Source organism: Caretta caretta, chromosome 3 (assembly GCF_965140235.1).
Source record: "Caretta caretta isolate rCarCar2 chromosome 3, rCarCar1.hap1, whole genome shotgun sequence".
In the NCBI taxonomy this organism is placed as follows: Eukaryota; Metazoa; Chordata; order Testudines; family Cheloniidae; genus Caretta; species Caretta caretta.
Window position 1 is genome coordinate 206,632,679 of NC_134208.1, and position 15,926 is coordinate 206,648,604.

The 15,926-nt window shown below is 43.8% G+C and overlaps 1 protein-coding gene across 1 annotated transcript in view; it reads left to right on the top strand.

Annotated features, from left to right (window-relative positions):
• The window catches only part of LOC125633321 (bifunctional protein GlmU-like), a 130,784-nt gene that overhangs the window by 19,824 nt on the left and 95,034 nt on the right, over positions 1-15,926 (top strand). The window lies entirely within an intron of this gene.

Genomic DNA, 15,926 nt, shown 5'->3' on the forward strand with positions numbered 1-15,926 from the left:
TAGTAGTGGAGGTATCGTTCAATGCCCCACCCCCCCACTTTTCAGGGGTGAGAGGTGGACCCATGTGAATGAGCCTCTGAACTCTGAGTCTTTGATGACTAAAGACAACCAGCTGTGTGAGTGGGGTGCAACAGAGGGAGAGGGGACTGGTGTGTTAAAGGGACATATGTTCATTGGACTTTCAGGCCACAAAGTGAGAAACTGAGGCAAAGGACACTGCCCAATGTACTGTGGGGTGGGTGTTTGCTTATGGGTACATGCTTTCCAGTGGTGGTTGTGGTGTGTTCCCAAACCAATGCTACATTTCCTTTCCCTTTTAATAAAACCTTTCTTTTGTTCTATGCAGACTCAGTGCTTGCAAGTGGGGAAGTATGGCCTAGAGGTGCCCGGGGTGGTGTTTAGTTTTCCCAGATAACTGGGTAGGGGCTTGAACCAGTTCTATTTTTTATTGTTAAGAGGACCCCCCCCCAGATATTGAACCTGACCCTTGTTGTTGCCAACTCTACCTGGCAGACGAGTCCACTCAAAGAGGTGGTGTTGTGGGCATTAAGAGAAGATTTGCAAAGCACTACACTATTATCACTTCTTGTGTAAGGCTGAGGGAGTTAAAAACATGGATGTTAAGGAGGAATTAAAACAACAAAAGTGAACATAATAAAGAAGAAAAATCTGTTTTTTCATGAGGTATTGCATTTGCATCATTGTTTGTAGCTTGAGGTGGGGGAAAGGAACTAAAAAGTTGGGTTAACCTCTGAAAAAAGTAGAGGAAATTGCAATTTAATATAAACAAAGAAAATAAGAGAATTTTAAAGGGGTAAATTATAATTTAACATTTTTGCTCTTGCATTTCATTGATGGAAAAGGGAGAATTTTAAAGGAGAAGAGAGGAAGTAAAACGCAGAGACTCTGAGGTTTGTTGTGGCCCTAGTTGCTGGGAAGAGGAGGATACCACTAATCTCTCCTGTGTTTCTATTATGTTTTTACCCTGCATGACTCTTAATGTTTCTGTGGAGACTTTGTACCCGCCTTCCCTAATAAAACTACTTAAATAAGTGTGAACTTTGGGACTAAAATAAGTGACTTGCCTTGGAATGAGGGAAATTTGAAAGGTATGCACCTCAGTTCTGAGTGTCTTGGCCTGCTGACTTTATTGCTTTAAAGCACTTATCCCCAACTGACTGTTGGAGCTTTAAGTTGACTATCTATACTCCTGCACAAGCTGACTCTTTCAGGTCAAATAAGGAAGCCAACTTGTTTGCAGAAGGGTGGAGATTGGGGGTGGTGTGCGTTGTTTATATACATGAGTCACCTAAAGTTATGTGTACACTTTTTCCAAACACCTGCAGGGGGCAGGAGCCTGTGGAATTTGTATCCTGCTTGGATTGCTCGTTGGTCTGAGGTAGTATGGAAGTTTCATATGAAAAGAAATGGGATACATTTCCCCAAGCAGTATAAGCACCTCTCTGACATCAGCTCTCTGGTATCATTTATATGCATGGATAAATTCTTCAGTTAGCAATAGTTTTGTAGAGATTTTTAAGCCTTAAATTAGGAGGTCATTTTATAAATTAGCATACGTGGGAGTTATTTTTCTAACAGTCATTGTTTAATTGTCCTTTGAAATAATTCCACAATATACATTTTTCTGCCACCAAAGCTTCATCAATCCAAGGTTAATGTTGAGAAACTAAGCCCAAAATATCAGGAAATTCAAAGTGAAGGTCCAGAAGAATCGTATTACTCCTGTTGGGTGTAAACATTATAGTTTGGGCAAACTGGTTCTTCCAAAATAAGAACCGGTTCCAACCTGAAGGTACACATTACAATTAAGTGTGGGAGAACTAGTATTGTCAAAATAAGGATGGAGGGGAAATTTTTGCCCATCCCTAAGGCACATCAGCTGATTCTTCAAAGTTTTAGTCACATGCTGAACTTTGCTGTGTTTTTCTGGAGACTCACCCATTTGTAATCTGGGAGCAGAAAGCCTCACCTAGAGGATACTGAGATCTCTAACTTGCTGAGCAATAGGAGTGAGCAGGGAAAAGCTAGAACACCCTGAATAGGTCCCCATGCAGGCAGAACAGGCATTCAGAGGATATTTCTAGGGTAACTTTAAATGTCAGTGAGATCCTGCTAGTAAGACTTACAGATGGAGGTTTGGATAAGGAATAAAGATCATTTATGGTTAATACAAGCTATATTTGAAGTATCCTTTCCTGTATGTACAAAGTGTTTTTCCTTCTATTGTTTTGTAAATATAGATCAACTTATTCTAATGGTCCTTTATTTGTTTTTCTTCTTCTGCATGGACTTAGCCGGTAGTGTACTATGTTAGACTTAAGAATGTGCTCGTTTTGTAATTTCCGTTACCTCCTCTCTGCTCTTTATCACTCCAAGGAACAGTAATTGAAGGAGGGAGGCAATCCAATGTGACCACCCTTGAACCAACCACCTTGCCAAATCAAGAGTGATCAGGCAGACAGTCTTAACCCTGAGCACAGTGAATACAAACAAAATTGCGGTTATTTGGTGGCAGTGTAATTCATTAAATGTTCTCTCTGAAAGTAAAACATCAAGTTCCCTGGTGTATCAGGAAGGGGAAAAGAAACACAAAGCTACCCACTGGTCACTGATGTTGTGTTAGAGATATTTTTTTTTTGCAAATGAACTGCTGCAGAATCTGGTGCAGTAATTATACCCTTCAGGAATCACTCACCCCCACCCGCACCAATAAGCATGGGGGTGGAGGGGAATCTAACTAACACAGCTGGTGTTTAGATGAAATTAGGCAGTTAGCTTTGAAAATATATTAAAAAAAAAATTAATTAACCTGTTCCACTGAGTCATAAGATAATATCTGATGCATATAACAGGCAAACAGGTGAAGTATGATAAAATAATTATTTGCAATTAGATACATGCATTACAGACAATGCCATAATTAAAATGTACTTAATGTCATAGGAGGTCCTTTATTATCAAAATCATTCATGGAAGAACTGTAAAAACAATGTGATTATTATCCAGAGTTCTGAAAAATCTCAAAATTTACCAACAAGACCAAAGAATTTCCTATAACACTTTCTGTTACTGGACTCCTGTTATTTTAGTACCTAATCCATTTGTTACTGGAGTGGTGCTTCCATCATTTGTTCATTGATATTCTTTTCTTTCATACTCCCTGAAATCTGATATGCAGCAAGCTCCAGACTAGCTATTGCCAAGGAATTAACTATTAGAACAGGGCATGTTTTTAAAATAGAAATGGATTTTTGTGCAGATCAGATGGGGGAGGGGAATGATATTATGCTGTTCTCCCCATAAAATTAGATATTTTTAATTCTGCAGTTAGTGGAATAGTCCAGTGGTTAGAGTGCTAGCCTGGGGCTTGGCAGACTTGGGTTCAATTACCTGCTTTGTTACAGGCTGCTGGTTGGGTGGGGGAGTCAGTTTGTCTCTGTGCCTGGGTTCTCCACCTTGAATACTGTGTGCAGTTCTGGTTGCGCCATCTCAAAAAAGATCTCTTAAAATTGGAAAAGGTACAGAGAAGGGCAACAAGAATGATTGGGGGATGGAACAACTTCCACATGAGGAGAGATTAAAAAGACGGGGACTGTTCAGCTTGGAAAAGAGTTGACTAAGAGCAATATGAGAGAGGTCTATACAATCATGACTGGTGTTGAGAAAATTAATAAGGAAGTGTTATTTACTCCTTCATATAACAAAAGAACCAGTGATCACCTAATAAAAATTAATAGGCAGCAGGTTTAAAACAAACAAAAGGAAGTATTTTTTCACAAAACGCCCAGTCAACCTGTGAATGCCAGAGGACGTTGTGAAGGCCAAAACTATAACTGGATTCAAAAAAGAACTAGGCAAGTTTGTGGAGGATAGCTCTATTGATGACTATTAGCCAAGATGGTTAGGGAGACAACCCCATGCTCTGCTGTCCCTAAACCTCTGACTGCCAGAAGCTGGGAGTAGACGATGGAATGGATCACTCGATTATTGCTCTGTTCTGTTCATTCCCTCTGAAGCACCTGGCACTGGCCACTGTCGGTGGACAGGATATTGGGTTAGATGGACCACTGGTCTGACCCAGTATGGCCACTTTATGTGTAAAATGGGGATTATACTATTTCTCTGCCTCATGTGGGTGCTGTGAGGATCATAAAAGCATAGGGCTAAAAGGCACCTAGAGAAGTCAAGTTAAACCTCCCCCCCACCCCCGGCCCCGCATCCCCCAGTGCTAAGGCGGAACCAAGTAAACTTGGATCATCCCCGACAGGTGTTTTTTATTCAGCCTGTTCTTAAAAACCTCCAATGACAAGGATTCCCCAACCTCCCTTGGAAGCCTGTTCCAGAGCTTAAATTCTCTTATAGTTGGAAAGTTTTCCTAATATCTAACCTAAATCTCCCTTGCTGCGTGCAGATTAAGCCCATTACTTCTTGTCCTACCTTCAGCACAATTGATCACAGCCCTCTTTATAACAGCTCTGAACATATCTGAAGATTATTACCGGGTCCCCCCTCAGTCTTCTTCTCTCGAGACTAAACATGGCCAGTTTTTTAACCTTTCTTCATAGGCCAGGTTTTCTAAACCTTCGATCATTTATGTTGCTCTCCTCGGGTCTCTCTCCAATTTGTCCACATTAAGGGTTGTGGGGCACTTAGACAGTACAGCTGTGTGGGTTGTTACCTACCTACCTATAATCGCTAAATAAAATCAGGTGCATTTCTTGAAAAACTTGCCATGTTTATGAGAATGTACATGCCAAAAATCTATGGAATTCTTTTTTTACCATATGTATATTATTTTCTCATACTTGTCAAAAAAACTGTTGTTCATGGTATTTCATGAGGCATTTAACTAGTATCACCTCAGATTACCATAGGATTTCATGAGGCATTGAACTAGTATTACCGCAGATTACCATACAGTGTGGGAAAGACTGGCCCCATTGAAGTCAATGAGAGTTTTGTCGTTGACTTCACTGGAACCAGGATTTCACCCAGGGTCTCCCAGAGCTCAGTAGTACAACAGGGGTCATACACCCATAGTTGTGAACTATCTTTGAACAATATCTGAAATGTATTGGATTCACTAGTGGTGAAAGTAGTTTCAAAGAAATACAGAGGGTCAGACTGTGATTTGCACTAGGGTAAATGACCTGTTGGTTCTGGTCATAAACTAAGATCATAAGCTGTTAGGGGCAGAGGCTTTGTCCTTCCTGTCTACAGCACCTAACATAATGGGGCCCTGATCCCTGATCTATGCCTCTAGGTGCTACTGTGTTACAGATAAAGAGTAACTCCATGGATGTCTCATTGGTGAGATCATAGACCCACTCAGTCTGAGAATGACCCTAAGTTCTCTAAGGGGTCTTCTCTGAGTATTCCTTTCAGGTGGTGTCTTCGAAAGCACCCTGTCTTAATTTAATTCTGTTGCCACTGAAGTCAGCATGTACTGTTCTAATCGTGTTGGTCCCAGGATATTAGACAGAGAAGGTGGGTGAAGTAATATCTTTTATTGAACTAACTTCTGTTGGTCAGAAAGACACGTTTTCAAGCTTACACATTGTTCTTCTTCAGGACTGGGAAACGTACGCAGAACCTGCAGAGTGGGAACCCGGGGGATTCTGGGCTGCTGACACATCCACATTCCCTCTGGAGTGTGTTTTAACTTCCTGTGGGTTTATCCACAAGTGGGTTGACTGTGGGCCTGTAATAATCCAGGGTGTTGCTGGTCAGGAGTGAGGTGCATTGAAAGGGTCTGTAACCTGGCACCTGATTCTGATCTGCTGGTAACCTGACCCTGCCTGCCTCCTGACACCTAACTCTCAGTTAATCCTCTGGTCTATCTTGGACTCTGACTGCCTGGTATCTGACTTGGCATGACTCCTTCTCTGACCACTAGGTATGACTGCCGACATCCTGATCACGACAATGTAAGCCCAGAGTTAGTGGGACTACAGATGACCTTGGGTTAGAAAAACCCAGGGCTTGAGTATCTACACTGACTATGAACCTATGTTAAGAAATTTCTAACACAGGCTCAAACCTGGGGTTCTGGTGTCGACTCTGCAGCATGCACACCCAAGTCAAACCAACCATATCCAAGACTCCTTAGCACCCTGCCAAAAAATGGCCTCTCTAGCCCTTTGATTGTGGTGCACTCTGAGGAAACTTGACTGTCCACCCTGCACATTACAGGAGATTTGAACAGCCTGCCAACACATCCTGCCAAGCAGTCTTGTTGGTCTGTGTGCTCCCAGCTACTGAGTCAGCAACATGGAGGAGGCATCTTTTGAAGAACTTCTCTTGCTTGTGCTTTCACACCTGTGTCATGAGATGGGCTGAGTGTCTGAGACTCTGGTGGACATTTCCTCAGTATTTTCTGACCCACCAAAGACACCTGACATAGGTCATTAGGTCATGATGGAGCAGAGGAGGAGGAGGTGTAACCAGGCATGGTATACTCAAACTGTCTGCTTCTGACACCTGGTATAGCCACCAATGCCCCTTTTATAGACCAATGCTTCTGGAGCAGGGACACAAGCATAGACAGGTGGTATCATCGTGCAAACCTGGGATGATCAGCAGTGGGTCCAGAACTTTTGCATGAAGAAAGCTACGTTTCTGGAGCTTTGTAAGCAGCTTGGCCCAACCTTCCAGGGTAAAGATACATGCATGAGGGCATCCTTGTGCAGAAATGGGTTTCTATAACTGTCTGGAAGCTGGCTACCTCAGGCTTCTACAGGTCTGTTGCCAGTCAGTTTGGTATTGGAAAGTTGACCATGGGCAAAAGTGGTGATGTAGGCAATCAGATGTGTGTTTTAGCCCAACCTTGTGGGTGTAAAAGGTATCCCTGAAGTAATTGCAGGCTTTGAGAAAATGGAGTGTTCTAACCATTTTGGGGCCATTGCCCCTAGTTTACTCTCCTCAAGGAGCACTGGTTGAGCTGGTAGCTGAATCGTTTTTTGGTGCTGTCAAGACAGTTGGTGTACCCCTTCATAAGCCAGGGGAGCAACAGATAGTCTGTCAGCAAGTTAAAGAAGTATGGGCTGGATGAATGCTCTATAAGGTGGGTAGAAAGTTGGCTAGATTGTCGGGCTCAACGGGTAGTGATCAATGGCTCCATGTCTAGTTGGCAGCCGGTGTCAAGTGGAGTGCCCCAGGGGTCGGTCCTGGGGCCGGTTTTGTTCAATATCTTCATAAATGATCTGGAGGATGGTGTGGATTGCACTCTCAGCAAATTTGCGGATGATACTAAACTGGGAGGAGTGGTAGATACGCTGTAGGGCAGGGATAGGATTCAGAGGGACCTAGACAAATTGGAGGATTGAGCCAAAAGAAATCTGATGAGGTTCAATAAGGATAAGTGCAGGGTCCTGCACTTAGGACGGAAGAACCCAATGCACAGCTACAGACTAGGGACCGAATGGCTAGGCAGCAGTTCTGCGGAAAAGGACCTAGGGGTGACAGTGGACGAGAAGCTGGATATGAGTCAGCAGTGTGCCCTTGTTGCCAAGAAGGCCAATGGCATTTTGGGATGTATAAGTAGGGGCATAGCGAGCAGATCGAGGGACGTGATCGTCCCCCTCTGTTCGACATTGGTGAGGCCTCATCTGGAGTACTGTGTCCAGTTTTGGGCCCCACACTACAAGAAGGATGTGGATAAATTGGAAAGAGTCCAGCGAAGGGCAACAAAAATGATTAGGGGTCTGGAACACATGACTTATGAGGAGAGGCTGAGGGAACTGGGATTGTTTAGTCTGCAGAAGAGAAGAATGAGGGGGGATTTGATAGCTGCTTTCAACTACCTGAGAGGTGGTTCCAGAGAGGATGGTTCTAGACTATTCTCAGTGGTAGAAGAGGACAGGACAAGGAGTAATGGTCTCAAGTTGCAGTGGGGGAGGTTTAGGTTGAATATTAGGAAAAACTTTTTCACTCGGAGGGTGGTGAAACACTGGAATGCGTTACCTAGGGAGGTGGTAGAATCTCCTTCCTTAGAAGTTTTTAAGGTCAGGCTTGACAAAGCCCTGGCTGGGATGATTTAATTGGGGATTGGTCCTGCTTTGAGCAGGGGGTTGGACTAGATGACCTCCTGAGGTCCCTTCCAACCCTGATATTCTATGATTCTATGATTCTGGTCACCCAGGATCACTACTGGCATTTCAACATTGCCAATGATGATCTGCCATTCATGAAAGAAAGTCCCTGATTGCAGCTTCCTGAAAAGTCCTTTGTTCTTAAAGATGTGAGCATAATGTACCTTTCCTGACCAGCCCTCACTGATGTCAGTGAAGCATCCCTGGTGATCCCCCAGTGCTTGCTTAAACATAGAAAATTAGCCCTTTCTGTTGATATATTCTGTGGCAAGGTTGTCTGGTGCCAAAATAGGGATATGCACACTCTCTATCGCTCCACCACAGTTCAGGAACCCCATTGCTGCAAATCCATCCACTATGTCCTGCACATTGCTGAGAGTCACAATCCTGTGTAGCAGCAGGCAATAAATGGCTCTGCACTCTTGCCTGACAATGGCTCCCGTGATGGATTTCCTGCCTCCAAATTTCAGAGTAACAGCCGTGTTAGTCTGTATTCGCAAAAAGAAAAGGAGTACTTGTGGCACCTTAGAGACTAAATTGGTTAGTCTCTAAGGTGCCACAAGTACTCCTTTTCTTTTTGCCTCCAAATTGATTTCCGACTGACCAGTAGTAATGTGGCATTACAAGTTTCCATAGTGGGATTGCCACTCTCTTCTCCACTGTCAGTGCAGCTCTCATTTTGGTGTCACTGCACTGGAAGGCTAGGGCAAGCTTGGCTCACAGATCCAGGAATGTTGCCTAGCACATCCGAAAGTTCTGCAGGCCACTGCTTGTCATCCCAAGCCTGCACCATGATGCGATCCCACCAATCAGTGCTCGTTTTTCAGGCCCAGAAGCAGCACTCCACCATCTGCAGCTGCTCCCTGAATGCCACCAACAACCTTGAATTGGTTCTCGCTATGTCCCACAGCAATCTGTGGATTCGGTTCTTCATGGGGATCTGTAAATACAGCAGGATCATGGACTCTGTGCTTGAAAAACTCATGACCATAGTGCAGTGAGGAAAGCTGTGCGGGTCTGTGTGATTTTGAAAAAGAAGTGCAAAAATTATGGGATGCAGATAACATTATGCGATGGAGATTGTTGCAAACTGGAAAGTTGACCCCATGTGCCAGACATGACTTGTTTTGACCCAATCATGCATTGACAAAACATCTCAAAAGACGGTGGCGGGTTGCACACTGGGATACCTACCCATTGTGTGCTGTACTGTGCATCGATTCAATCAATCCTGGTACCAACAACACAAGGAGCAAAGTATGCATGCACACAAGCAATGAACTAACAGCTGTGGCTTTATCCAAAGCAACTTAGGTTGACATAAGTGTGCAATGTCGACATGGCCTGAGTAAATTTTCAGTGTCAGCGCTCAGACTTGTCTCTCCCACCAACAGAAGTTGATCCAATAAAAGATATTACCTCCCCCACCTTTTCTCACTGCTCTGAGATCAATGGGAGTAAAGCTAGGCCAAGGAGAGAGCTTTCAAAATCCTTAGAGTCGAATGTGTGGAATGCTGCATTCCAGTCATTTAATAAGCACAATTCAGTGCTTTGAAATAAAGACCAAATACAGCAATACATTTTCTACAACAGGGGACCCACGCTGTGTTGTCTTCATTTTATTCTTCTTTCCTCTAACCCCAAGCTTCTTTTCTTAAGTCTCTTGCAGGCTTGTTCATCTGCATGGAACTTAATCCCATTCTCCAGACACGTCCAAAGCTCGGAGCTCCCGTACTATCAGTGAGGGTTTTGCCTGTATGAGGAAGACAGGATTAGTCCTTAATATTTCATTAATCCTTTCTATATTTGATTGAACACCAAGCTATCTATTTCATTTCTCTTTTCCTTTCAATTGTTCATGTTGTGCTTTCCACTTCTGTTCTTTTCCTCCCCCCACATCCCTTTACAAAAAAAGCAATTTAAATTTTGTAACACTTAGCATTCCGAAGCAGCTCAAGGTCCTTTCCAGTAATATTACAGTATATTTTTGAGACTCACTCTCATTTACAGTAAGGCTCCTTTACAGTAAGGGTTGACTGAAAGTGGGCTAAATTACATAATCCAGTGGATTAAGATAGTTTGGAATAAGGCACTTTTATTCCAGAATAAGAGTGTCCACATGGAGAGTTAGGCCTGGTTTATAGAGTAACCCTGGCCCTGGCACCTGCTTCTATTTCAACCAAGAGAGCTAATGTTAAGGCCTGCAGCTGTGATGTAGTGGCATAGAAAGCTGTCCTGGGGAGAGAAGCAGCCAATGAGAGGGGACAGTTGGAAGGTGGGTAGAGAAGGAGGCAAAAGAGACTGCACTAGGGTGAAAAGGGGGATTGCTGGCAAAGAGGAAGCTAGGCCACACAGGGCAGTGTGCAAGGAGCCCAGTGCGAGGGGCACAGAGTATATGACCAGTGAGGTTGACCACTGGGCTGCTGACAGAGGGAATACAGATTGGGTGCCTGCAGAATGGGTGGGGCTATCTGGGTGAGGAGTTTACGGGTGGATTGGCTGGAAAGAGGTACAGTCACTGCCGTGTCAAAGCAAAGGAGCATCACAAGCTAGAGACAGGCACAGGCAGGACAACTGGGTGAAGCTGGACATTGCAGCCAGGGAGGGGAGGAATTGGTTCCCTCTTGTGTGTTGTTGAAAAACATCTTTCAGTGTGATGGTAATTCACAGTGTATCGTTTTCCTAAGCAAGTATTTGTTACTTTATATTATTTAGTTTTATATTCTATTATTTCCATTATTTTATTGTTCCTGCCCAATTTCTGGGTTTTTCCAGGGCAAAGTTTAAAATTTAAGGTTATCTCCATTGCTCACTGGAGGCATAACCTAGCCGAGGCCTGGATTGCTGCATCTACACCTAAAACCTAGACTGACCTAACTATATCGCTCCAGGGTGTGAAACATGTAACAGAGACCTCGTTACGCCTACGTAAGCCGTGATATAGACAGCACTAGGTTGCCAGAAGAATTCTTCTATCAACCTAGCTACTGCCCCTTGAGCTGGTGGACTTACTATATCAACCGAAAACCCCTTTCTGTCACTGCAGCAAGTGTCAATGCTACCGTGCACAGTTGCAGCCCTGCTACTGCAGCACTGCAGTATAGACAGAATCAGACATAGTTAATCCACTTTAAATTCACACCCTGCTTTAGCCTGAATCAATTTCCTTGTGTCGGAAAGCCCTGAGATTTACACAGGAAAAGCAGGGGACATGCATTACCACAGGCAATAAATTACATAAAGCAGTTCATGATACAGAAGTCGAAAGAGTGACCAGCTGCTGTGAAACATTTTGACATTGAAGATACAAGAAAGCATGCCTCCATTTTGCGGCAATCCGTAGAGAATGAGCAGAGCCAGTAAGTCAGATAGCTGGCCTGGTTTCTGTTTGTGCACAGCTTTGTCAATAAGCAGGATCACCATATAATGGATGCAAAACTGGACTCATAGCTTTTGTAGCTGCGCCTAGACTGGGTGCACAGCTGAGAATTCTGGCTTCTGTGCTTTGTTCAAGTTGCAAACTCTAAATCAAAGGGGCTCATATGCCCATAGGAAAAGAACTGCAATAAAGACTTTATGAATCCTAATAAGCCCCCGATAGAACTTGAAGGATGCTGCTGTAGCTAAGTGAATGACTTGTGCTAGTGTGCCAGGAGGTAGTCTGGGGGCTCATATAGCTGCTTATCTGAAAAAAGCAGCAGGATACATCCCCTGAGAACACATGCTGCTGACCTTGATGTATATACTAGTCAGTAAAGACGGTCACATTTTTTTAGATGGAACAGTTTTCTACCAGAAAATGTAGTTTAACTTAAATTGAAACATTTGGCTTTGATAAAGTACAAACGTTTCATTTTCACTTCATCACTTTGATTCATTTCATTTAGCATTATACTATATTTGAGTGTTATTATATTTAATATATACGATATTATGTTTTATATTTGTTTCAGGGATTCCAAATAAAATATCCTCAGAATTATCATTCTGTGGGATGTTTCAAAACGTTGGGCTTTTTGTTCTGATTTGGAACAAAACCATATTTCAAAATGCTGAATTGCTCACAGACTGGAAATGCTAGTTTCTGCCTAGCTCTACTGGTCAGCTTTGAGAGTCAGCGCATCCCCTAGGACCAAGGTGTGCACAGAAATGACAGTAGCTGACCCACTCTTTTAGTACCCAGGAGCACTTAGAGATCCTGGTCTGCTACTTGAGTGCGGCGGGCAAGGCGCTCTCATTTCTTGCCCATCCTTCCGGTTTGTCACTGCAGAAGAGGGCAGGCTGCTGCTCAGAGTGTGTAACCCTCACCCACCCACAGTGGCCAGCTGGCCCGCTCTAGTAGTGGCTGGGCCACAGAGATTGATGAGTTTCCTCCAGCCTTGGCTAATGGTGAAGGCAGTAGATGCTCAGACTTTAAGATTCCCAGGTTCAATTGCTGATGCTAACCACTCCCCTGAGCGGTCTGGTGTCACTAGTGCTAATAGAGATGTCACCAAATCTTTGCATTTGACTAACATTTTATCTCCTCGGTGTTGCCGTGCCAGGATTACTGAGATATCTGTTGTTGTCAGCCATAGCTAGAGCTTTCTCTGCTTGCAAGGGTTCAGTCGTGCACTGCTGCAAAATTTCCCTTGAAGTCAATGGAGGATAAGCTCTGTTAAAGTGCATTTATTTTCCTAGTGCTGGGTCTTTCTGAGAATGCTACATAGTAGCAATCTGCCACTGTCCAATCAATGTTTATTTATACAAATACTCATTTCTTCAAACTGTAAATAATAAGTCATATTGTTTTTATACATATCAAAATAAAGAAACTTCCAGCGGGAGCGGAAAACATCCCCGCCATACAATCTGCTTCCTCTCCATGTCCCTTAGGCATCTTCACTTTACAGTTGTCAGAAGAACAAAGGGAATGTGCCAGAGCTGTGTTGGGATTTTAATGAAAAATAATGAGAATTCATTGCTAATTAGGGCAGCAATTAAAACATAACGATCGTTGCTGGGGCACTGTTAATGAACTTGTAAATTGCAGCTGTAGACTTGTATCCATATCCACATTACTGTTGTCTTAACTCAATTTGTATATCTAAAAACAGTAATCAAAGTACGCTGGCATTTATGCATGGCATTGCAATAATCACTTGGCCCCCTTACAGCAGTCTAATAATCCCTGCTGTTACTAGCTGTACAGTACGTTCTTTGGGTCACATTTAGGACATGAGTGGCATATAGATGATCATGGTCTCTATTCCAGAGGAATATCAAAAAACTTAGTGATTTTAATAGCTAGTCTCTTGTCAATATGCACTGACTTTGCTGCCCACAGGGATGGCACAGGTACAGGATTGCTGATTCAGAACGCTCCTACTCTGCATAGATAACACATGTTTAGAATCTCATGTCAGAGTCAGGACATTATTCCAAATTTGAGAATGATGTTGCACTCAACTCCTCAATGACTTTCATGTGTTCTGTGAGGGTGATCCTCTATATCACACTCAGGGAAACAGAGGCAATAAACTCATGCCTGTCCAGGGACGGGAGTAGGAGGTGCACGTCTTACCAGCAGACATTAGTGGGAGATGGGGCAGCAGGGCCGGCTCCAGGCACCAGCATTCCAAGCAGGTGCTTGGGGCGGAAGTTCAAAAGGGGCGGCAGTTTCTCCGGCCGCGGCAGCAATTCGGCGGCAGCTTCTTCCTTTTGCCCTCCACGGCGGCAGTTTTTTTCAATGCTTGGGGCGGCAAAAACTGTAGAGCCAGCCCTGGGTGGCAGGCAGAGAGCATAGCAGTGTGAGATGTTGTGGCTTACTGGGGTTGCTGCCCTGCACACCAGCTTTGCACTTCAGATTCAAGCAGCCTTGTGGCTGCTCTACTTTACTTTACACCAGCCACTCACGCCAGCTTTACCCAGGCAGCCAGCTGGAGAATACATGCTGTGTGGGTGTCCCTTTATGGCCTACCCACACCCATTTTGAAGTTTATATCTCAGTTCCCAGAGCCTTCCACCACTATGGCAACTACTCCATGTACTTTGTTCAAGGAGAGAACCACCTTGGTGGTGTACAGTGGATACAATTCACTGGCAGTAAAGTTTAGTACCCAATTAAGATAAACTCAGCTGCCTACAAACAGAGCAGAGAATCAGAACTCATGTGTACATGCCACACTCGGTTGCACATACAAACATATTTCCCACTCTTGTGCCTGAGGAGCCATCATCCAGGAGATGTTTTTAATCAACAAAGAACCTATTGGGTTCAAATCTACAAAGATAAATGAAAATTATTATGTAACGCTCCCCGTGGTGATGCAAAAGCATGAGTACCAACCTCAGGGCAGACTGTTAAAAACCAGGGCACAAACTCCCTAATGGGTTGTGAATTCTCAACTTAGATTTCACCAACCAACCTCACCAAGTGCACACGCCTCAGGGCACTTTAATTGTCGTAACAGGGAGTCACAAGCATTCTTCTTGGGCACTCCTGTCTGTCATGCCATGCAGGTGAGTATCTCTGGTGTGTGTGGCCCCTTACACCAAGAAACTCAGCAATATTGACGTTATTTCTGATCCTGAAGAACCAGTCACTTACCCCAGGTCACTTGTGCTCTAGGTCTCATACAAAAGGCAATGCTCATAGCCAATCCTATAGTAAACTATAAGAAGATTTATTAAGTAGGAAAAGGAAATTAGTTATTTTCAAGGGTAAAGTGAGCCAACATAGGCACACAAATGAGTTAGTATGATATAGGCTTCTATCAACAAGCTCTATTTGACCTTTAGGGCTAACCCAGGCTAAACAGCTGGGGTTCTCTTACCTATGCCTAGAAAAACCTTGTCCCCCAGAGTCCAAGCAGCATGGAGATTCCTCGTTCCTTTTGTTTGTTTGCTTTTAATCCCCCTCTTGCCATGTGCTTTGAGCTGCAAAATCAGCTGAAGGGAGGAGTCCACTTGCATGACTCATCTTCAGGGGGAGGGGGGAGAAGGGGGAGAGAGCAGATCAACAATATGAGTCTTTAGCAGGGGTGAAAGTAAGGTGGGTACGGGCCGGTACGGCATACCGGTAAAAAGTGGCCTCCGATACTGGCCTGCACAGCTGACTTTGTTGCCCCTTTTGCCCCCCTTCCGCCCAAGGCCTCACCCCTTCTGGAGGGGCCGAAGCCAGCCCCTGTACTGGTAAGAGATCAATTTTACTTTCACCCCTCGTCTTTAGGTCTTTTTTTGAAGATTCCCTAATCTAGATTTGAGGAGTTTCCAGTTGTAAGAGCCACCCAAAGCCTGTCAGGTATCCATGGGTATCCTCTTTCAGGAGGGGCGTAACAATTTCTGTAGAAGAGCAGCTCTTCACACTAATTAATGTCCCTCTCCTGTATGGTGATTCAGACAGTCACGGAGTACGCGTGGTGCGGGTTTTTTATAACCATGTCAGTATAACCGCTCAAATATTACATTACAGTATGGACCACAGATATTACAAGTAAGATTAATGCAACCAGCAACTCTCAAGCATTCAATAGTCTAAACACTAAACACTTTCTTATCATTCTAATACTTATTTTATCAATATTAACCCACCAGTGAGCCAGACTGCTTCGAGCTATGTATTTTATATTTTGAGACCTGGGGACCACGGCATGAGCTGGCGCATGGCCTGCCAGCGGATTAATGAAGGGGGTTGTATAAGAAAACTGTTATGGAAAATTCATTTGGGAGCTTAAACAAGATTGACAGTCTTATAAAAGTTTTGGTATTATAATACCTTCATAAATAGTATATTTAAAGGATGAAGCCTAACTGATTATATAATTTCAATCAGTC